The sequence below is a fragment of the Muscardinus avellanarius genome (genome assembly GCF_963383645.1).
Source record: "Muscardinus avellanarius genome assembly, chromosome: 8".
Lineage (NCBI taxonomy): Eukaryota > Metazoa > Chordata > Mammalia > Rodentia > Gliridae > Muscardinus > Muscardinus avellanarius.
In genome coordinates this window covers 20,948,971-20,974,763 of record NC_137794.1, presented here as the reverse complement: position 1 = coordinate 20,974,763, position 25,793 = coordinate 20,948,971, and positions in this window count along the sequence as shown.

The window sequence follows — 25,793 nt, the reverse complement described above, 5'->3', positions numbered from 1 at the left end:
CTAACTCTATCTGAAATTCTTAGTCTAATCTTACGGGTAACTCTTGAACAATACAAAAATTGAACACCTTTTCACATATATGTGTCTTGTAAAACACTTTTCCGAGCTTTGCTCCATAGCTGTCACTAAAGCATATTAGAAGTTAACCTAAATAATATAGAAGCGCTAACTCTAGCTCAAATCCTAATTCTAATATTAAGTGCAACTCTTTCCAAACACAGAAATTGAACACCTCTGCACACATATATGTCTTGTAAAACACTTTTCCGAGCTTTTCCCCATAGCTGTAACTAACATTTTAATTGAAGTTAACCTAAATGATATAGAAGTGCTGACTCTATCTGCAATCCTAATTCTAACATTACGGCAACACTTTTCAAACACAGAAATTGAACACATCTGCACACTTATATGTGTTTTAAAATACCTCTCAGAGCTTTCCCCCATAGCCGTAACTAACGCATATTAGAAGTTAACCTAAATGATATAGAAGTGCTAACTCTCTCTACAATCCTAATTCTAATATTATGTGCAACTCTTTCCAAACACAGAAATTGAACATCTATGCAAACATATATGTCTAGTATAACACTTTTCCGAACTTTGCCCCATAGCTGTAACTAACGCATATTAGAAGTTAACCTAAATGATATAGAAGTACGAACTCTATCTGCAATCCTAATTTTAATATTACGGGCAATTCTTTACAAACACAGAAAATGAACACTTCTGCACACATATATGTCTTGTAAAACACTTTTCCGAGCTTTCCCCCATAGCCGTAACTAACGCATATTAGAAGTTAGCCCAAATGATATAGAAGTGCTGACTCTATCTGCAATCCTAATTCTAAATTTATGTGCAACTCTTTCCAAACACAGAAATTGAACACGTCTGCACACATACATGTCTTGTAAAACACTTTTCTGCGCTTTTCCCCATAGCTGTAACTAACACATATTGGAAGTTAACCTACATGATATACAAGTGCTAACTCTATCTGCAAACCTAATACTGATAAGAGGGCAAATCTTTCCAAACACAGAAATTGAACACCTCAGCACACATATATGTTTTGTAAAACACTTTTATGAGCTTTGCCCCTTAGCTGTAACTAATGCATATTAGAAGTTATCCTAAATAATATAGAAGTTCTAACTCTATCTGCAATCATAATTCTAATATTACGTGCAACTCTTTAACAGAAATTGAACACCTCTTCACAAATATATGTCTTGCAAAACACTTTGCTGAGCATTGCCCCATAGCTGTAACTAACGCATAATATAAGTTAACCTAAATGATATAGAACTGCTGACTCTATCTGCAATACTAATTCTAATATTACGGGCTACTCTTTCCAAATACAGAACTTGAACACTTATGCACACATATATGTCTTTTAAAACACTTTTCCGAGCTTTGCCCCATAGCTGTAACTACCGCATATTAGACGTTAACCTAAATGATATAGAAGTGCTAACTCTATCTGCAATTCTTAGTCTAAACTTATGGGTATCTCTTGGACAACACAAAAAATGAACACCTATGCAAATATATATGTCTTGTAAAACACTTTTCCGAGCTTTACTCCATAGCTGTCATTAACACATATTAGAAGTTAACCTAAATGATATAAAAGCGTTAACTCTATCTGCAATAATAATTCTAATATTATGTGCAACTTTTTCCAAATACAGAACATAAACACCATTGCAAACATATATGTCTTGTAAAACACTTTTCGTGGCTTTGCCCCATAGTTGTAAATAACGCATATTGGAAGTTAACTTAAATGATATAGAAGAGATAAGTCCATGTGCAATCCTAATGCTAATATTATGGGCAAATCTTTCCAAACACAGAAACTGAACACCTCTGCACACATATATGTCTTGTACAACACTTTTCGAGCTTTGCCCCATAGCTGTAACTAACGCATTTTAGATGTTAACCTAAATGATATAGAAATGCTAACTCTATCTACAATCCTTATTCTAATCTTATGGGTAACTCTTGGAAAACACAAAAATTGAACACCTATGCACATATGTATGTCTTGTAAAATACTTTTCCGAGATTTGCCCCAAAGCTGTCACTAATGCATATTAGAAGTTAACCTAAATGATATAGAAGTTCTACTTCTATCTGCAATCCTAATTCTAATATTATGAGCAACTGTTTCCAAACACAAAAATTGAATACCTCTACAAACATATATGTCTTGTAAAACACTTTTCCGAGCTTTGCCCCATAATGTCACTAATGCATATTAGAAGTTAACCTGAATGATATAGAAGCGCTAACTCTTATCTGCCATTCTAATTCTAATATTATGTGCAACTATTTGCAAACACAGAAATTGAACATATCTGCACACATATGTCTTTTAAAACACTTTTCCGAGCTTTGCCCCTTAGGTGTAACTAACACATATTAGAAGTTAACCTAAATAATATAAAAGTGCTAACTCTATCTACAATGCTTTTTTTAATCTTACGGGTATTCTTTGAAAACACAGAAATTGAACACCTCTGCACACATATATATTTTGTAGAACACTTTTCCGAGCTTTGCCCCACACTGTAAGTAACGCTTATTAGAAGTTAATCTAAATGATATAGAAGCGCTAACTCTATCTGAAATCCTAATTCTAATATTATGTGCTACTCTTTCCAAACATAGAAATTGAACACCTCTGCACACATATATGTCTTGTAAAACACTTTTCTGAGCTTTGCCCCATAGCTGTAACTACCTCATATTAGACGTTAACCTAAATGATATAGAATTTCTAACTCTTTCTACAATCCTTATTCTAATCTTACGGTTAACCATTGGAAAACACAAAAATTGAACACCTATGCACACATATATGTCTTTAAAACACTTTTCCAAGCTTTGCTCCAAAGCTCTAACTAACACATATTAGAAGTTAACCTAAAGGATATAGAAGTGCTAATTCTATCCGCAATCCTAATACTAATATTACGAGCAAATCCATATAACACAGAAGCTGAACACCTATGCACACATATATGTTTTGTAAAACACTTTTCCGAGCTTTGCCCCACAGCTGTAAGTAACGCTTATTAGAATTTAACCTAAATTATATAGAAGCGCTAACTCTATCTGAAGCCAAATACTAATATTATGGGCAACTCGTTCCAAACACAGAAATTGAACACCTCTGCACACATATATGTCTTGGAAAACACTTTTCCGAGCTTTTCCCCATAGCTGTAATTAACGCATATTAGAAGATAACCTAAATAATATAGAAGTGCTAACTCTATCTGAAATTCTTAGTCTAATCTTACGGGTAACTCTTGAACAATACAAAAATTGAACACCTTTTCACATATATGTGTCTTGTAAAACACTTTTCCGAGCTTTGCTCCATAGCTGTCACTAAAGCATATTAGAAGTTAACCTAAATAATATAGAAGCGCTAACTCTAGCTCAAATCCTAATTCTAATATTAAGTGCAACTCTTTCCAAACACAGAAATTGAACACCTCTGCACACATATATGTCTTGTAAAACACTTTTCCGAGCTTTTCCCCATAGCTGTAACTAACATTTTAATTGAAGTTAACCTAAATGATATAGAAGTGCTGACTCTATCTGCAATCCTAATTCTAACATTACGGCAACACTTTTCAAACACAGAAATTGAACACATCTGCACACTTATATGTGTTTTAAAATACCTCTCAGAGCTTTCCCCCATAGCCGTAACTAACGCATATTAGAAGTTAACCTAAATGATATAGAAGTGCTAACTCTCTCTACAATCCTAATTCTAATATTATGTGCAACTCTTTCCAAACACAGAAATTGAACATCTATGCAAACATATATGTCTAGTATAACACTTTTCCGAACTTTGCCCCATAGCTGTAACTAACGCATATTAGAAGTTAACCTAAATGATATAGAAGTACGAACTCTATCTGCAATCCTAATTTTAATATTACGGGCAATTCTTTACAAACACAGAAAATGAACACTTCTGCACACATATATGTCTTGTAAAACACTTTTCCGAGCTTTCCCCCATAGCCGTAACTAACGCATATTAGAAGTTAGCCCAAATGATATAGAAGTGCTGACTCTATCTGCAATCCTAATTCTAAATTTATGTGCAACTCTTTCCAAACACAGAAATTGAACACGTCTGCACACATACATGTCTTGTAAAACACTTTTCTGCGCTTTTCCCCATAGCTGTAACTAACACATATTGGAAGTTAACCTACATGATATACAAGTGCTAACTCTATCTGCAAACCTAATACTGATAAGAGGGCAAATCTTTCCAAACACAGAAATTGAACACCTCAGCACACATATATGTTTTGTAAAACACTTTTATGAGCTTTGCCCCTTAGCTGTAACTAATGCATATTAGAAGTTATCCTAAATAATATAGAAGTTCTAACTCTATCTGCAATCATAATTCTAATATTACGTGCAACTCTTTAACAGAAATTGAACACCTCTTCACAAATATATGTCTTGCAAAACACTTTGCTGAGCATTGCCCCATAGCTGTAACTAACGCATAATATAAGTTAACCTAAATGATATAGAACTGCTGACTCTATCTGCAATACTAATTCTAATATTACGGGCTACTCTTTCCAAATACAGAACTTGAACACTTATGCACACATATATGTCTTTTAAAACACTTTTCCGAGCTTTGCCCCATAGCTGTAACTACCGCATATTAGACGTTAACCTAAATGATATAGAAGTGCTAACTCTATCTGCAATTCTTAGTCTAAACTTATGGGTATCTCTTGGACAACACAAAAAATGAACACCTATGCAAATATATATGTCTTGTAAAACACTTTTCCGAGCTTTACTCCATAGCTGTCATTAACACATATTAGAAGTTAACCTAAATGATATAAAAGCGTTAACTCTATCTGCAATAATAATTCTAATATTATGTGCAACTTTTTCCAAATACAGAACATAAACACCATTGCAAACATATATGTCTTGTAAAACACTTTTCGTGGCTTTGCCCCATAGTTGTAAATAACGCATATTGGAAGTTAACTTAAATGATATAGAAGAGATAAGTCCATGTGCAATCCTAATGCTAATATTATGGGCAAATCTTTCCAAACACAGAAACTGAACACCTCTGCACACATATATGTCTTGTACAACACTTTTCGAGCTTTGCCCCATAGCTGTAACTAACGCATTTTAGATGTTAACCTAAATGATATAGAAATGCTAACTCTATCTACAATCCTTATTCTAATCTTATGGGTAACTCTTGGAAAACACAAAAATTGAACACCTATGCACATATGTATGTCTTGTAAAATACTTTTCCGAGATTTGCCCCAAAGCTGTCACTAATGCATATTAGAAGTTAACCTAAATGATATAGAAGTTCTACTTCTATCTGCAATCCTAATTCTAATATTATGAGCAACTGTTTCCAAACACAAAAATTGAATACCTCTACAAACATATATGTCTTGTAAAACACTTTTCCGAGCTTTGCCCCATAATGTCACTAATGCATATTAGAAGTTAACCTGAATGATATAGAAGCGCTAACTCTTATCTGCCATTCTAATTCTAATATTATGTGCAACTATTTGCAAACACAGAAATTGAACATATCTGCACACATATGTCTTTTAAAACACTTTTCCGAGCTTTGCCCCTTAGGTGTAACTAACACATATTAGAAGTTAACCTAAATAATATAAAAGTGCTAACTCTATCTACAATGCTTTTTTTAATCTTACGGGTATTCTTTGAAAACACAGAAATTGAACACCTCTGCACACATATATATTTTGTAGAACACTTTTCCGAGCTTTGCCCCACACTGTAAGTAACGCTTATTAGAAGTTAATCTAAATGATATAGAAGCGCTAACTCTATCTGAAATCCTAATTCTAATATTATGTGCTACTCTTTCCAAACATAGAAATTGAACACCTCTGCACACATATATGTCTTGTAAAACACTTTTCTGAGCTTTGCCCCATAGCTGTAACTACCTCATATTAGACGTTAACCTAAATGATATAGAATTTCTAACTCTTTCTACAATCCTTATTCTAATCTTACGGTTAACCATTGGAAAACACAAAAATTGAACACCTATGCACACATATATGTCTTTAAAACACTTTTCCAAGCTTTGCTCCAAAGCTCTAACTAACACATATTAGAAGTTAACCTAAAGGATATAGAAGTGCTAATTCTATCCGCAATCCTAATACTAATATTACGAGCAAATCCATATAACACAGAAGCTGAACACCTATGCACACATATATGTTTTGTAAAACACTTTTCCGAGCTTTGCCCCACAGCTGTAAGTAACGCTTATTAGAATTTAACCTAAATTATATAGAAGCGCTAACTCTATCTGAAGCCAAATACTAATATTATGGGCAACTCGTTCCAAACACAGAAATTGAACACCTCTGCACACATATATGTCTTGGAAAACACTTTTCCGAGCTTTTCCCCATAGCTGTAATTAACGCATATTAGAAGATAACCTAAATAATATAGAAGTGCTAACTCTATCTGAAATTCTTAGTCTAATCTTACGGGTAACTCTTGAACAATACAAAAATTGAACACCTTTTCACATATATGTGTCTTGTAAAACACTTTTCCGAGCTTTGCTCCATAGCTGTCACTAAAGCATATTAGAAGTTAACCTAAATAATATAGAAGCGCTAACTCTAGCTCAAATCCTAATTCTAATATTAAGTGCAACTCTTTCCAAACACAGAAATTGAACACCTCTGCACACATATATGTCTTGTAAAACACTTTTCCGAGCTTTTCCCCATAGCTGTAACTAACATTTTAATTGAAGTTAACCTAAATGATATAGAAGTGCTGACTCTATCTGCAATCCTAATTCTAACATTACGGCAACACTTTTCAAACACAGAAATTGAACACATCTGCACACTTATATGTGTTTTAAAATACCTCTCAGAGCTTTCCCCCATAGCCGTAACTAACGCATATTAGAAGTTAACCTAAATGATATAGAAGTGCTAACTCTCTCTACAATCCTAATTCTAATATTATGTGCAACTCTTTCCAAACACAGAAATTGAACATCTATGCAAACATATATGTCTAGTATAACACTTTTCCGAACTTTGCCCCATAGCTGTAACTAACGCATATTAGAAGTTAACCTAAATGATATAGAAGTACGAACTCTATCTGCAATCCTAATTTTAATATTACGGGCAATTCTTTACAAACACAGAAAATGAACACTTCTGCACACATATATGTCTTGTAAAACACTTTTCCGAGCTTTCCCCCATAGCCGTAACTAACGCATATTAGAAGTTAGCCCAAATGATATAGAAGTGCTGACTCTATCTGCAATCCTAATTCTAAATTTATGTGCAACTCTTTCCAAACACAGAAATTGAACACGTCTGCACACATACATGTCTTGTAAAACACTTTTCTGCGCTTTTCCCCATAGCTGTAACTAACACATATTGGAAGTTAACCTACATGATATACAAGTGCTAACTCTATCTGCAAACCTAATACTGATAAGAGGGCAAATCTTTCCAAACACAGAAATTGAACACCTCAGCACACATATATGTTTTGTAAAACACTTTTATGAGCTTTGCCCCTTAGCTGTAACTAATGCATATTAGAAGTTATCCTAAATAATATAGAAGTTCTAACTCTATCTGCAATCATAATTCTAATATTACGTGCAACTCTTTAACAGAAATTGAACACCTCTTCACAAATATATGTCTTGCAAAACACTTTGCTGAGCATTGCCCCATAGCTGTAACTAACGCATAATATAAGTTAACCTAAATGATATAGAACTGCTGACTCTATCTGCAATACTAATTCTAATATTACGGGCTACTCTTTCCAAATACAGAACTTGAACACTTATGCACACATATATGTCTTTTAAAACACTTTTCCGAGCTTTGCCCCATAGCTGTAACTACCGCATATTAGACGTTAACCTAAATGATATAGAAGTGCTAACTCTATCTGCAATTCTTAGTCTAAACTTATGGGTATCTCTTGGACAACACAAAAAATGAACACCTATGCAAATATATATGTCTTGTAAAACACTTTTCCGAGCTTTACTCCATAGCTGTCATTAACACATATTAGACGTTAACCTAAATGATATAAAAGCGTTAACTCTATCTGCAATAATAATTCTAATATTATGTGCAACTTTTTCCAAATACAGAACATAAACACCATTGCAAACATATATGTCTTGTAAAACACTTTTCGTGGCTTTGCCCCATAGTTGTAAATAACGCATATTGGAAGTTAACTTAAATGATATAGAAGAGATAAGTCCATGTGCAATCCTAATGCTAATATTATGGGCAAATCTTTCCAAACACAGAAACTGAACACCTCTGCACACATATATGTCTTGTACAACACTTTTCGAGCTTTGCCCCATAGCTGTAACTAACGCATTTTAGATGTTAACCTAAATGATATAGAAATGCTAACTCTATCTACAATCCTTATTCTAATCTTATGGGTAACTCTTGGAAAACACAAAAATTGAACACCTATGCACATATGTATGTCTTGTAAAATACTTTTCCGAGATTTGCCCCAAAGCTGTCACTAATGCATATTAGAAGTTAACCTAAATGATATAGAAGTTCTACTTCTATCTGCAATCCTAATTCTAATATTATGAGCAACTGTTTCCAAACACAAAAATTGAATACCTCTACAAACATATATGTCTTGTAAAACACTTTTCCGAGCTTTGCCCCATAATGTCACTAATGCATATTAGAAGTTAACCTGAATGATATAGAAGCGCTAACTCTTATCTGCCATTCTAATTCTAATATTATGTGCAACTATTTGCAAACACAGAAATTGAACATATCTGCACACATATGTCTTTTAAAACACTTTTCCGAGCTTTGCCCCTTAGGTGTAACTAACACATATTAGAAGTTAACCTAAATAATATAAAAGTGCTAACTCTATCTACAATGCTTTTTTTAATCTTACGGGTATTCTTTGAAAACACAGAAATTGAACACCTCTGCACACATATATATTTTGTAGAACACTTTTCCGAGCTTTGCCCCACACTGTAAGTAACGCTTATTAGAAGTTAATCTAAATGATATAGAAGCGCTAACTCTATCTGAAATCCTAATTCTAATATTATGTGCTACTCTTTCCAAACATAGAAATTGAACACCTCTGCACACATATATGTCTTGTAAAACACTTTTCTGAGCTTTGCCCCATAGCTGTAACTACCTCATATTAGACGTTAACCTAAATGATATAGAATTTCTAACTCTTTCTACAATCCTTATTCTAATCTTACGGTTAACCATTGGAAAACACAAAAATTGAACACCTATGCACACATATATGTCTTTAAAACACTTTTCCAAGCTTTGCTCCAAAGCTCTAACTAACACATATTAGAAGTTAACCTAAAGGATATAGAAGTGCTAATTCTATCCGCAATCCTAATACTAATATTACGAGCAAATCCATATAACACAGAAGCTGAACACCTATGCACACATATATGTTTTGTAAAACACTTTTCCGAGCTTTGCCCCACAGCTGTAAGTAACGCTTATTAGAATTTAACCTAAATTATATAGAAGCGCTAACTCTATCTGAAGCCAAATACTAATATTATGGGCAACTCGTTCCAAACACAGAAATTGAACACCTCTGCACACATATATGTCTTGGAAAACACTTTTCCGAGCTTTTCCCCATAGCTGTAATTAACGCATATTAGAAGATAACCTAAATAATATAGAAGTGCTAACTCTATCTGAAATTCTTAGTCTAATCTTACGGGTAACTCTTGAACAATACAAAAATTGAACACCTTTTCACATATATGTGTCTTGTAAAACACTTTTCCGAGCTTTGCTCCATAGCTGTCACTAAAGCATATTAGAAGTTAACCTAAATAATATAGAAGCGCTAACTCTAGCTCAAATCCTAATTCTAATATTAAGTGCAACTCTTTCCAAACACAGAAATTGAACACCTCTGCACACATATATGTCTTGTAAAACACTTTTCCGAGCTTTTCCCCATAGCTGTAACTAACATTTTAATTGAAGTTAACCTAAATGATATAGAAGTGCTGACTCTATCTGCAATCCTAATTCTAACATTACGGCAACACTTTTCAAACACAGAAATTGAACACATCTGCACACTTATATGTGTTTTAAAATACCTCTCAGAGCTTTCCCCCATAGCCGTAACTAACGCATATTAGAAGTTAACCTAAATGATATAGAAGTGCTAACTCTCTCTACAATCCTAATTCTAATATTATGTGCAACTCTTTCCAAACACAGAAATTGAACATCTATGCAAACATATATGTCTAGTATAACACTTTTCCGAACTTTGCCCCATAGCTGTAACTAACGCATATTAGAAGTTAACCTAAATGATATAGAAGTACGAACTCTATCTGCAATCCTAATTTTAATATTACGGGCAATTCTTTACAAACACAGAAAATGAACACTTCTGCACACATATATGTCTTGTAAAACACTTTTCCGAGCTTTCCCCCATAGCCGTAACTAACGCATATTAGAAGTTAGCCCAAATGATATAGAAGTGCTGACTCTATCTGCAATCCTAATTCTAAATTTATGTGCAACTCTTTCCAAACACAGAAATTGAACACGTCTGCACACATACATGTCTTGTAAAACACTTTTCTGCGCTTTTCCCCATAGCTGTAACTAACACATATTGGAAGTTAACCTACATGATATACAAGTGCTAACTCTATCTGCAAACCTAATACTGATAAGAGGGCAAATCTTTCCAAACACAGAAATTGAACACCTCAGCACACATATATGTTTTGTAAAACACTTTTATGAGCTTTGCCCCTTAGCTGTAACTAATGCATATTAGAAGTTATCCTAAATAATATAGAAGTTCTAACTCTATCTGCAATCATAATTCTAATATTACGTGCAACTCTTTAACAGAAATTGAACACCTCTTCACAAATATATGTCTTGCAAAACACTTTGCTGAGCATTGCCCCATAGCTGTAACTAACGCATAATATAAGTTAACCTAAATGATATAGAACTGCTGACTCTATCTGCAATACTAATTCTAATATTACGGGCTACTCTTTCCAAATACAGAACTTGAACACTTATGCACACATATATGTCTTTTAAAACACTTTTCCGAGCTTTGCCCCATAGCTGTAACTACCGCATATTAGACGTTAACCTAAATGATATAGAAGTGCTAACTCTATCTGCAATTCTTAGTCTAAACTTATGGGTATCTCTTGGACAACACAAAAAATGAACACCTATGCAAATATATATGTCTTGTAAAACACTTTTCCGAGCTTTACTCCATAGCTGTCATTAACACATATTAGACGTTAACCTAAATGATATAAAAGCGTTAACTCTATCTGCAATAATAATTCTAATATTATGTGCAACTTTTTCCAAATACAGAACATAAACACCATTGCAAACATATATGTCTTGTAAAACACTTTTCGTGGCTTTGCCCCATAGTTGTAAATAACGCATATTGGAAGTTAACTTAAATGATATAGAAGAGATAAGTCCATGTGCAATCCTAATGCTAATATTATGGGCAAATCTTTCCAAACACAGAAACTGAACACCTCTGCACACATATATGTCTTGTACAACACTTTTCGAGCTTTGCCCCATAGCTGTAACTAACGCATTTTAGATGTTAACCTAAATGATATAGAAATGCTAACTCTATCTACAATCCTTATTCTAATCTTATGGGTAACTCTTGGAAAACACAAAAATTGAACACCTATGCACATATGTATGTCTTGTAAAATACTTTTCCGAGATTTGCCCCAAAGCTGTCACTAATGCATATTAGAAGTTAACCTAAATGATATAGAAGTTCTACTTCTATCTGCAATCCTAATTCTAATATTATGAGCAACTGTTTCCAAACACAAAAATTGAATACCTCTACAAACATATATGTCTTGTAAAACACTTTTCCGAGCTTTGCCCCATAATGTCACTAATGCATATTAGAAGTTAACCTGAATGATATAGAAGCGCTAACTCTTATCTGCCATTCTAATTCTAATATTATGTGCAACTATTTGCAAACACAGAAATTGAACATATCTGCACACATATGTCTTTTAAAACACTTTTCCGAGCTTTGCCCCTTAGGTGTAACTAACACATATTAGAAGTTAACCTAAATAATATAAAAGTGCTAACTCTATCTACAATGCTTTTTTTAATCTTACGGGTATTCTTTGAAAACACAGAAATTGAACACCTCTGCACACATATATATTTTGTAGAACACTTTTCCGAGCTTTGCCCCACACTGTAAGTAACGCTTATTAGAAGTTAATCTAAATGATATAGAAGCGCTAACTCTATCTGAAATCCTAATTCTAATATTATGTGCTACTCTTTCCAAACATAGAAATTGAACACCTCTGCACACATATATGTCTTGTAAAACACTTTTCTGAGCTTTGCCCCATAGCTGTAACTACCTCATATTAGACGTTAACCTAAATGATATAGAATTTCTAACTCTTTCTACAATCCTTATTCTAATCTTACGGTTAACCATTGGAAAACACAAAAATTGAACACCTATGCACACATATATGTCTTTAAAACACTTTTCCAAGCTTTGCTCCAAAGCTCTAACTAACACATATTAGAAGTTAACCTAAAGGATATAGAAGTGCTAATTCTATCCGCAATCCTAATACTAATATTACGAGCAAATCCATATAACACAGAAGCTGAACACCTATGCACACATATATGTTTTGTAAAACACTTTTCCGAGCTTTGCCCCACAGCTGTAAGTAACGCTTATTAGAATTTAACCTAAATTATATAGAAGCGCTAACTCTATCTGAAGCCAAATACTAATATTATGGGCAACTCGTTCCAAACACAGAAATTGAACACCTCTGCACACATATATGTCTTGGAAAACACTTTTCCGAGCTTTTCCCCATAGCTGTAATTAACGCATATTAGAAGATAACCTAAATAATATAGAAGTGCTAACTCTATCTGAAATTCTTAGTCTAATCTTACGGGTAACTCTTGAACAATACAAAAATTGAACACCTTTTCACATATATGTGTCTTGTAAAACACTTTTCCGAGCTTTGCTCCATAGCTGTCACTAAAGCATATTAGAAGTTAACCTAAATAATATAGAAGCGCTAACTCTAGCTCAAATCCTAATTCTAATATTAAGTGCAACTCTTTCCAAACACAGAAATTGAACACCTCTGCACACATATATGTCTTGTAAAACACTTTTCCGAGCTTTTCCCCATAGCTGTAACTAACATTTTAATTGAAGTTAACCTAAATGATATAGAAGTGCTGACTCTATCTGCAATCCTAATTCTAACATTACGGCAACACTTTTCAAACACAGAAATTGAACACATCTGCACACTTATATGTGTTTTAAAATACCTCTCCGAGCTTTCCCCCATAGCCGTAACTAACGCATATTAGAAGTTAACCTAAATGATATAGAAGTGCTAACTCTCTCTACAATCCTAATTCTAATATTATGTGCAACTCTTTCCAAACACAGAAATTGAACATCTATGCAAACATATATGTCTAGTATAACACTTTTCCGAACTTTGCCCCATAGCTGTAACTAACGCATATTAGAAGTTAACCTAAATGATATAGAAGTACGAACTCTATCTGCAATCCTAATTTTAATATTACGGGCAATTCTTTACAAACACAGAAAATGAACACTTCTGCACACATATATGTCTTGTAAAACACTTTTCCGAGCTTTCCCCCATAGCCGTAACTAACGCATATTAGAAGTTAGCCCAAATGATATAGAAGTGCTGACTCTATCTGCAATCCTAATTCTAAATTTATGTGCAACTCTTTCCAAACACAGAAATTGAACACGTCTGCACACATACATGTCTTGTAAAACACTTTTCTGCGCTTTTCCCCATAGCTGTAACTAACACATATTGGAAGTTAACCTACATGATATACAAGTGCTAACTCTATCTGCAAACCTAATACTGATAAGAGGGCAAATCTTTCCAAACACAGAAATTGAACACCTCAGCACACATATATGTTTTGTAAAACACTTTTATGAGCTTTGCCCCTTAGCTGTAACTAATGCATATTAGAAGTTATCCTAAATAATATAGAAGTTCTAACTCTATCTGCAATCATAATTCTAATATTACGTGCAACTCTTTAACAGAAATTGAACACCTCTTCACAAATATATGTCTTGCAAAACACTTTGCTGAGCATTGCCCCATAGCTGTAACTAACGCATAATATAAGTTAACCTAAATGATATAGAACTGCTGACTCTATCTGCAATACTAATTCTAATATTACGGGCTACTCTTTCCAAATACAGAACTTGAACACTTATGCACACATATATGTCTTTTAAAACACTTTTCCGAGCTTTGCCCCATAGCTGTAACTACCGCATATTAGACGTTAACCTAAATGATATAGAAGTGCTAACTCTATCTGCAATTCTTAGTCTAAACTTATGGGTATCTCTTGGACAACACAAAAAATGAACACCTATGCAAATATATATGTCTTGTAAAACACTTTTCCGAGCTTTACTCCATAGCTGTCATTAACACATATTAGACGTTAACCTAAATGATATAAAAGCGTTAACTCTATCTGCAATAATAATTCTAATATTATGTGCAACTTTTTCCAAATACAGAACATAAACACCATTGCAAACATATATGTCTTGTAAAACACTTTTCGTGGCTTTGCCCCATAGTTGTAAATAACGCATATTGGAAGTTAACTTAAATGATATAGAAGAGATAAGTCCATGTGCAATCCTAATGCTAATATTATGGGCAAATCTTTCCAAACACAGAAACTGAACACCTCTGCACACATATATGTCTTGTACAACACTTTTCGAGCTTTGCCCCATAGCTGTAACTAACGCATTTTAGATGTTAACCTAAATGATATAGAAATGCTAACTCTATCTACAATCCTTATTCTAATCTTATGGGTAACTCTTGGAAAACACAAAAATTGAACACCTATGCACATATGTATGTCTTGTAAAATACTTTTCCGAGATTTGCCCCAAAGCTGTCACTAATGCATATTAGAAGTTAACCTAAATGATATAGAAGTTCTACTTCTATCTGCAATCCTAATTCTAATATTATGAGCAACTGTTTCCAAACACAAAAATTGAATACCTCTACAAACATATATGTCTTGTAAAACACTTTTCCGAGCTTTGCCCCATAATGTCACTAATGCATATTAGAAGTTAACCTGAATGATATAGAAGCGCTAACTCTTATCTGCCATTCTAATTCTAATATTATGTGCAACTATTTGCAAACACAGAAATTGAACATATCTGCACACATATGTCTTTTAAAACACTTTTCCGAGCTTTGCCCCTTAGGTGTAACTAACACATATTAGAAGTTAACCTAAATAATATAAAAGTGCTAACTCTATCTACAATGCTTTTTTTAATCTTACGGGTATTCTTTGAAAACACAGAAATTGAACACCTCTGCACACATATATATTTTGTAGAACACTTTTCCGAGCTTTGCCCCACACTGTAAGTAACGCTTATTAGAAGTTAATCTAAATGATATAGAAGCGCTAACTCTATCTGAAATCCTAATTCTAATATTATGTGCTACTCTTTCCAAACATAGAAATTGAACACCTCTGCACACATATATGTCTTGTAAAACACTTTTCTGAGCTTTGCCCCATAGCTGTAACTACCTCATATTAGACGTTAACCTAAATGATATAGAATTTCTAACTCTTTCTACAATCCTTATTCTAATCTTACGGTTAACCATTGGAAAACACAAAAATTGAACACCTATGCACACATATATGTCTTTAAAACACTTTTCCAAGCTTTGCTCCAAAGCTCTAACTAACACATATTAGAAGTTAACCTAAAGGATATAGAAGTGCTAATTCTATCCGCAATCCTAATACTAATATTACGAGCAAATCCATATAACACAGAAGCTGAACACCTATGCACACATATATGTTTTGTAAAACACTTTTCCGAGCTTTGCCCCACAGCTGTAAGTAACGCTTATTAGAATTTAACCTAAATTATATAGAAGCGCTAACTCTATCTGAAGCCAAATACTAATATTATGGGCAACTCGTTCCAAACACAGAAATTGAACACCTCTGCACACATATATGTCTTGGAAAACACTTTTCCGAGCTTTTCCCCATAGCTGTAATTAACGCATATTAGAAGATAACCTAAATAATATAGAAGTGCTAACTCTATCTGAAATTCTTAGTCTAATCTTACGGGTAACTCTTGAACAATACAAAAATTGAACACCTTTTCACATATATGTGTCTTGTAAAACACTTTTCCGAGCTTTGCTCCATAGCTGTCACTAAAGCATATTAGAAGTTAACCTAAATAATATAGAAGCGCTAACTCTAGCTCAAATCCTAATTCTAATATTAAGTGCAACTCTTTCCAAACACAGAAATTGAACACCTCTGCACACATATATGTCTTGTAAAACACTTTTCCGAGCTTTTCCCCATAGCTGTAACTAACATTTTAATTGAAGTTAACCTAAATGATATAGAAGTGCTGACTCTATCTGCAATCCTAATTCTAACATTACGGCAACACTTTTCAAACACAGAAATTGAACACATCTGCACACTTATATGTGTTTTAAAATACCTCTCCGAGCTTTCCCCCATAGCCGTAACTAACGCATATTAGAAGTTAACCTAAATGATATAGAAGTGCTAACTCTCTCTACAATCCTAATTCTAATATTATGTGCAACTCTTTCCAAACACAGAAATTGAACATCTATGCAAACATATATGTCTAGTATAACACTTTTCCGAACTTTGCCCCATAGCTGTAACTAACGCATATTAGAAGTTAACCTAAATGATATAGAAGTACGAACTCTATCTGCAATCCTAATTTTAATATTACGGGCAATTCTTTACAAACACAGAAAATGAACACTTCTGCACACATATATGTCTTGTAAAACACTTTTCCGAGCTTTCCCCCATAGCCGTAACTAACGCATATTAGAAGTTAGCCCAAATGATATAGAAGTGCTGACTCTATCTGCAATCCTAATTCTAAATTTATGTGCAACTCTTTCCAAACACAGAAATTGAACACGTCTGCACACATACATGTCTTGTAAAACACTTTTCTGCGCTTTTCCCCATAGCTGTAACTAACACATATTGGAAGTTAACCTACATGATATACAAGTGCTAACTCTATCTGCAAACCTAATACTGATAAGAGGGCAAATCTTTCCAAACACAGAAATTGAACACCTCAGCACACATATATGTTTTGTAAAACACTTTTATGAGCTTTGCCCCTTAGCTGTAACTAATGCATATTAGAAGTTATCCTAAATAATATAGAAGTTCTAACTCTATCTGCAATCATAATTCTAATATTACGTGCAACTCTTTAACAGAAATTGAACACCTCTTCACAAATATATGTCTTGCAAAACACTTTGCTGAGCATTGCCCCATAGCTGTAACTAACGCATAATATAAGTTAACCTAAATGATATAGAACTGCTGACTCTATCTGCAATACTAATTCTAATATTACGGGCTACTCTTTCCAAATACAGAACTTGAACACTTATGCACACATATATGTCTTTTAAAACACTTTTCCGAGCTTTGCCCCATAGCTGTAACTACCGCATATTAGACGTTAACCTAAATGATATAGAAGTGCTAACTCTATCTGCAATTCTTAGTCTAAACTTATGGGTATCTCTTGGACAACACAAAAAATGAACACCTATGCAAATATATATGTCTTGTAAAACACTTTTCCGAGCTTTACTCCATAGCTGTCATTAACACATATTAGACGTTAACCTAAATGATATAAAAGCGTTAACTCTATCTGCAATAATAATTCTAATATTATGTGCAACTTTTTCCAAATACAGAACATAAACACCATTGCAAACATATATGTCTTGTAAAACACTTTTCGTGGCTTTGCCCCATAGTTGTAAATAACGCATATTGGAAGTTAACTTAAATGATATAGAAGAGATAAGTCCATGTGCAATCCTAATGCTAATATTATGGGCAAATCTTTCCAAACACAGAAACTGAACACCTCTGCACACATATATGTCTTGTACAACACTTTTCGAGCTTTGCCCCATAGCTGTAACTAACGCATTTTAGATGTTAACCTAAATGATATAGAAATGCTAACTCTATCTACAATCCTTATTCTAATCTTATGGGTAACTCTTGGAAAACACAAAAATTGAACACCTATGCACATATGTATGTCTTGTAAAATACTTTTCCGAGATTTGCCCCAAAGCTGTCACTAATGCATATTAGAAGTTAACCTAAATGATATAGAAGTTCTACTTCTATCTGCAATCCTAATTCTAATATTATGAGCAACTGTTTCCAAACACAAAAATTGAATACCTCTACAAACATATATGTCTTGTAAAACACTTTTCCGAGCTTTGCCCCATAATGTCACTAATGCATATTAGAAGTTAACCTGAATGATATAGAAGCGCTAACTCTTATCTGCCATTCTAATTCTAATATTATGTGCAACTATTTGCAAACACAGAAATTGAACATATCTGCACACATATGTCTTTTAAAACACTTTTCCGAGCTTTGCCCCTTAGGTGTAACTAACACATATTAGAAGTTAACCTAAATAATATAAAAGTGCTAACTCTATCTACAATGCTTTTTTTAATCTTACGGGTATTCTTTGAAAACACAGAAATTGAACACCTCTGCACACATATATATTTTGTAGAACACTTTTCCGAGCTTTGCCCCACACTGTAAGTAACGCTTATTAGAAGTTAATCTAAATGATATAGAAGCGCTAACTCTATCTGAAATCCTAATTCTAATATTATGTGCTACTCTTTCCAAACATAGAAATTGAACACCTCTGCACACATATATGTCTTGTAAAACACTTTTCTGAGCTTTGCCCCATAGCTGTAACTACCTCATATTAGACGTTAACCTAAATGATATAGAATTTCTAACTCTTTCTACAATCCTTATTCTAATCTTACGGTTAACCATTGGAAAACACAAAAATTGAACACCTATGCACACATATATGTCTTTAAAACACTTTTCCAAGCTTTGCTCCAAAGCTCTAACTAACACATATTAGAAGTTAACCTAAAGGATATAGAAGTGCTAATTCTATCCGCAATCCTAATACTAATATTACGAGCAAATCCATATAACACAGAAGCTGAACACCTATGCACACATATATGTTTTGTAAAACACTTTTCCGAGCTTTGCCCCACAGCTGTAAGTAACGCTTATTAGAATTTAACCTAAATTATATAGAAGCGCTAACTCTATCTGAAGCCAAATACTAATATTATGGGCAACTCGTTCCAAACACAGAAATTGAACACCTCTGCACACATATATGTCTTGGAAAACACTTTTCCGAGCTTTTCCCCATAGCTGTAATTAACGCATATTAGAAGATAACCTAAATAATATAGAAGTGCTAACTCTATCTGAAATTCTTAGTCTAATCTTACGGGTAACTCTTGAACAATACAAAAATTGAACACCTTTTCACATATATGTGTCTTGTAAAACACTTTTCCGAGCTTTGCTCCATAGCTGTCACTAAAGCATATTAGAAGTTAACCTAAATAATATAGAAGCGCTAACTCTAGCTCAAATCCTAATTCTAATATTAAGTGCAACTCTTTCCAAACACAGAAATTGAACACCTCTGCACACATATATGTCTTGTAAAACACTTTTCCGAGCTTTTCCCCATAGCTGTAACTAACATTTTAATTGAAGTTAACCTAAATGATATAGAAGTGCTGACTCTATCTGCAATCCTAATTCTAACATTACGGCAACACTTTTCAAACACAGAAATTGAACACATCTGCACACTTATATGTGTTTTAAAATACCTCTCCGAGCTTTCCCCCATAGCCGTAACTAACGCATATTAGAAGTTAACCTAAATGATATAGAAGTGCTAACTCTCTCTACAATCCTAATTCTAATATTATGTGCAACTCTTTCCAAACACAGAAATTGAACATCTATGCAAACATATATGTCTAGTATAACACTTTTCCGAACTTTGCCCCATAGCTGTAACTAACGCATATTAGAAGTTAACCTAAATGATATAGAAGTACGAACTCTATCTGCAATCCTAATTTTAATATTACGGGCAATTCTTTACAAACACAGAAAATGAACACTTCTGCACACATATATGTCTTGTAAAACACTTTTCCGAGCTTTCCCCCATAGCCGTAACTAACGCATATTAGAAGTTAGCCCAAATGATATAGAAGTGCTGACTCTATCTGCAATCCTAATTCTAAATTTATGTGCAACTCTTTCCAAACACAGAAATTGAACACGTCTGCACACATACATGTCTTGTAAAACACTTTTCTGCGCTTTTCCCCATAGCTGTAACTAACACATATTGGAAGTTAACCTACATGATATACAAGTGCTAACTCTATCTGCAAACCTAATACTGATAAGAGGGCAAATCTTTCCAAACACAGAAATTGAACACCTCAGCACACATATATGTTTTGTAAAACACTTTTATGAGCTTTGCCCCTTAGCTGTAACTAATGCATATTAGAAGTTATCCTAAATAATATAGAAGTTCTAACTCTATCTGCAATCATAATTCTAATATTACGTGCAACTCTTTAACAGAAATTGAACACCTCTTCACAAATATATGTCTTGCAAAACACTTTGCTGAGCATTGCCCCATAGCTGTAACTAACGCATAATATAAGTTAACCTAAATGATATAGAACTGCTGACTCTATCTGCAATACTAATTCTAATATTACGGGCTACTCTTTCCAAATACAGAACTTGAACACTTATGCACACATATATGTCTTTTAAAACACTTTTCCGAGCTTTGCCCCATAGCTGTAACTACCGCATATTAGACGTTAACCTAAATGATATAGAAGTGCTAACTCTATCTGCAATTCTTAGTCTAAACTTATGGGTATCTCTTGGACAACACAAAAAATGAACACCTATGCAAATATATATGTCTTGTAAAACACTTTTCCGAGCTTTACTCCATAGCTGTCATTAACACATATTAGACGTTAACCTAAATGATATAAAAGCGTTAACTCTATCTGCAATAATAATTCTAATATTATGTGCAACTTTTTCCAAATACAGAACATAAACACCATTGCAAACATATATGTCTTGTAAAACACTTTTCGTGGCTTTGCCCCATAGTTGTAAATAACGCATATTGGAAGTTAACTTAAATGATATAGAAGAGATAAGTCCATGTGCAATCCTAATGCTAATATTATGGGCAAATCTTTCCAAACACAGAAACTGAACACCTCTGCACACATATATGTCTTGTACAACACTTTTCGAGCTTTGCCCCATAGCTGTAACTAACGCATTTTAGATGTTAACCTAAATGATATAGAAATGCTAACTCTATCTACAATCCTTATTCTAATCTTATGGGTAACTCTTGGAAAACACAAAAATTGAACACCTATGCACATATGTATGTCTTGTAAAATACTTTTCCGAGATTTGCCCCAAAGCTGTCACTAATGCATATTAGAAGTTAACCTAAATGATATAGAAGTTCTACTTCTATCTGCAATCCTAATTCTAATATTATGAGCAACTGTTTCCAAACACAAAAATTGAATACCTCTACAAACATATATGTCTTGTAAAACACTTTTCCGAGCTTTGCCCCATAATGTCACTAATGCATATTAGAAGTTAACCTGAATGATATAGAAGCGCTAACTCTTATCTGCCATTCTAATTCTAATATTATGTGCAACTATTTGCAAACACAGAAATTGAACATATCTGCACACATATGTCTTTTAAAACACTTTTCCGAGCTTTGCCCCTTAGGTGTAACTAACACATATTAGAAGTTAACCTAAATAATATAAAAGTGCTAACTCTATCTACAATGCTTTTTTTAATCTTACGGGTATTCTTTGAAAACACAGAAATTGAACACCTCTGCACACATATATATTTTGTAGAACACTTTTCCGAGCTTTGCCCCACACTGTAAGTAACGCTTATTAGAAGTTAATCTAAATGATATAGAAGCGCTAACTCTATCTGAAATCCTAATTCTAATATTATGTGCTACTCTTTCCAAACATAGAAATTGAACACCTCTGCACACATATATGTCTTGTAAAACACTTTTCTGAGCTTTGCCCCATAGCTGTAACTACCTCATATTAGACGTTAACCTAAATGATATAGAATTTCTAACTCTTTCTACAATCCTTATTCTAATCTTACGGTTAACCATTGGAAAACACAAAAATTGAACACCTATGCACACATATATGTCTTTAAAACACTTTTCCAAGCTTTGCTCCAAAGCTCTAACTAACACATATTAGAAGTTAACCTAAAGGATATAGAAGTGCTAATTCTATCCGCAATCCTAATACTAATATTACGAGCAAATCCATATAACACAGAAGCTGAACACCTATGCACACATATATGTTTTGTAAAACACTTTTCCGAGCTTTGCCCCACAGCTGTAAGTAACGCTTATTAGAATTTAACCTAAATTATATAGAAGCGCTAACTCTATCTGAAGCCAAATACTAATATTATGGGCAACTCGTTCCAAACACAGAAATTGAACACCTCTGCACACATATATGTCTTGGAAAACACTTTTCCGAGCTTTTCCCCATAGCTGTAATTAACGCATATTAGAAGATAACCTAAATAATATAGAAGTGCTAACTCTATCTGAAATTCTTAGTCTAATCTTACGGGTAACTCTTGAACAATACAAAAATTGAACACCTTTTCACATATATGTGTCTTGTAAAACACTTTTCCGAGCTTTGCTCCATAGCTGTCACTAAAGCATATTAGAAGTTAACCTAAATAATATAGAAGCGCTAACTCTAGCTCAAATCCTAATTCTAATATTAAGTGCAACTCTTTCCAAACACAGAAATTGAACACCTCTGCACACATATATGTCTTGTAAAACACTTTTCCGAGCTTTTCCCCATAGCTGTAACTAACATTTTAATTGAAGTTAACCTAAATGATATAGAAGTGCTGACTCTATCTGCAATCCTAATTCTAACATTACGGCAACACTTTTCAAACACAGAAATTGAACACATCTGCACACTTATATGTGTTTTAAAATACCTCTCCGAGCTTTCCCCCATAGCCGTAACTAACGCATATTAGAAGTTAACCTAAATGATATAGAAGTGCTAACTCTCTCTACAATCCTAATTCTAATATTATGTGCAACTCTTTCCAAACACAGAAATTGAACATCTATGCAAACATATATGTCTAGTATAACACTTTTCCGAACTTTGCCCCATAGCTGTAACTAACGCATATTAGAAGTTAACCTAAATGATATAGAAGTACGAACTCTATCTGCAATCCTAATTTTAATATTACGGGCAATTCTTTACAAACACAGAAAATGAACACTTCTGCACACATATATGTCTTGTAAAACACTTTTCCGAGCTTTCCCCCATAGCCGTAACTAACGCATATTAGAAGTTAGCCCAAATGATATAGAAGTGCTGACTCTATCTGCAATCCTAATTCTAAATTTATGTGCAACTCTTTCCAAACACAGAAATTGAACACGTCTGCACACATACATGTCTTGTAAAACACTTTTCTGCGCTTTTCCCCATAGCTGTAACTAACACATATTGGAAGTTAACCTACATGATATACAAGTGCTAACTCTATCTGCAAACCTAATACTGATAAGAGGGCAAATCTTTCCAAACACAGAAATTGAACACCTCAGCACACATATATGTTTTGTAAAACACTTTTATGAGCTTTGCCCCTTAGCTGTAACTAATGCATATTAGAAGTTATCCTAAATAATATAGAAGTTCTAACTCTATCTGCAATCATAATTCTAATATTACGTGCAACTCTTTAACAGAAATTGAACACCTCTTCACAAATATATGTCTTGCAAAACACTTTGCTGAGCATTGCCCCATAGCTGTAACTAACGCATAATATAAGTTAACCTAAATGATATAGAACTGCTGACTCTATCTGCAATACTAATTCTAATATTACGGGCTACTCTTTCCAAATACAGAACTTGAACACTTATGCACACATATATGTCTTTTAAAACACTTTTCCGAGCTTTGCCCCATAGCTGTAACTACCGCATATTAGACGTTAACCTAAATGATATAGAAGTGCTAACTCTATCTGCAATTCTTAGTCTAAACTTATGGGTATCTCTTGGACAACACAAAAAATGAACACCTATGCAAATATATATGTCTTGTAAAACACTTTTCCGAGCTTTACTCCATAGCTGTCATTAACACATATTAGACGTTAACCTAAATGATATAAAAGCGTTAACTCTATCTGCAATAATAATTCTAATATTATGTGCAACTTTTTCCAAATACAGAACATAAACACCATTGCAAACATATATGTCTTGTAAAACACTTTTCGTGGCTTTGCCCCATAGTTGTAAATAACGCATATTGGAAGTTAACTTAAATGATATAGAAGAGATAAGTCCATGTGCAATCCTAATGCTAATATTATGGGCAAATCTTTCCAAACACAGAAACTGAACACCTCTGCACACATATATGTCTTGTACAACACTTTTCGAGCTTTGCCCCATAGCTGTAACTAACGCATTTTAGATGTTAACCTAAATGATATAGAAATGCTAACTCTATCTACAATCCTTATTCTAATCTTATGGGTAACTCTTGGAAAACACAAAAATTGAACACCTATGCACATATGTATGTCTTGTAAAATACTTTTCCGAGATTTGCCCCAAAGCTGTCACTAATGCATATTAGAAGTTAACCTAAATGATATAGAAGTTCTACTTCTATCTGCAATCCTAATTCTAATATTATGAGCAACTGTTTCCAAACACAAAAATTGAATACCTCTACAAACATATATGTCTTGTAAAACACTTTTCCGAGCTTTGCCCCATAATGTCACTAATGCATATTAGAAGTTAACCTGAATGATATAGAAGCGCTAACTCTTATCTGCCATTCTAATTCTAATATTATGTGCAACTATTTGCAAACACAGAAATTGAACATATCTGCACACATATGTCTTTTAAAACACTTTTCCGAGCTTTGCCCCTTAGGTGTAACTAACACATATTAGAAGTTAACCTAAATAATATAAAAGTGCTAACTCTATCTACAATGCTTTTTTTAATCTTACGGGTATTCTTTGAAAACACAGAAATTGAACACCTCTGCACACATATATATTTTGTAGAACACTTTTCCGAGCTTTGCCCCACACTGTAAGTAACGCTTATTAGAAGTTAATCTAAATGATATAGAAGCGCTAACTCTATCTGAAATCCTAATTCTAATATTATGTGCTACTCTTTCCAAACATAGAAATTGAACACCTCTGCACACATATATGTCTTGTAAAACACTTTTCTGAGCTTTGCCCCATAGCTGTAACTACCTCATATTAGACGTTAACCTAAATGATATAGAA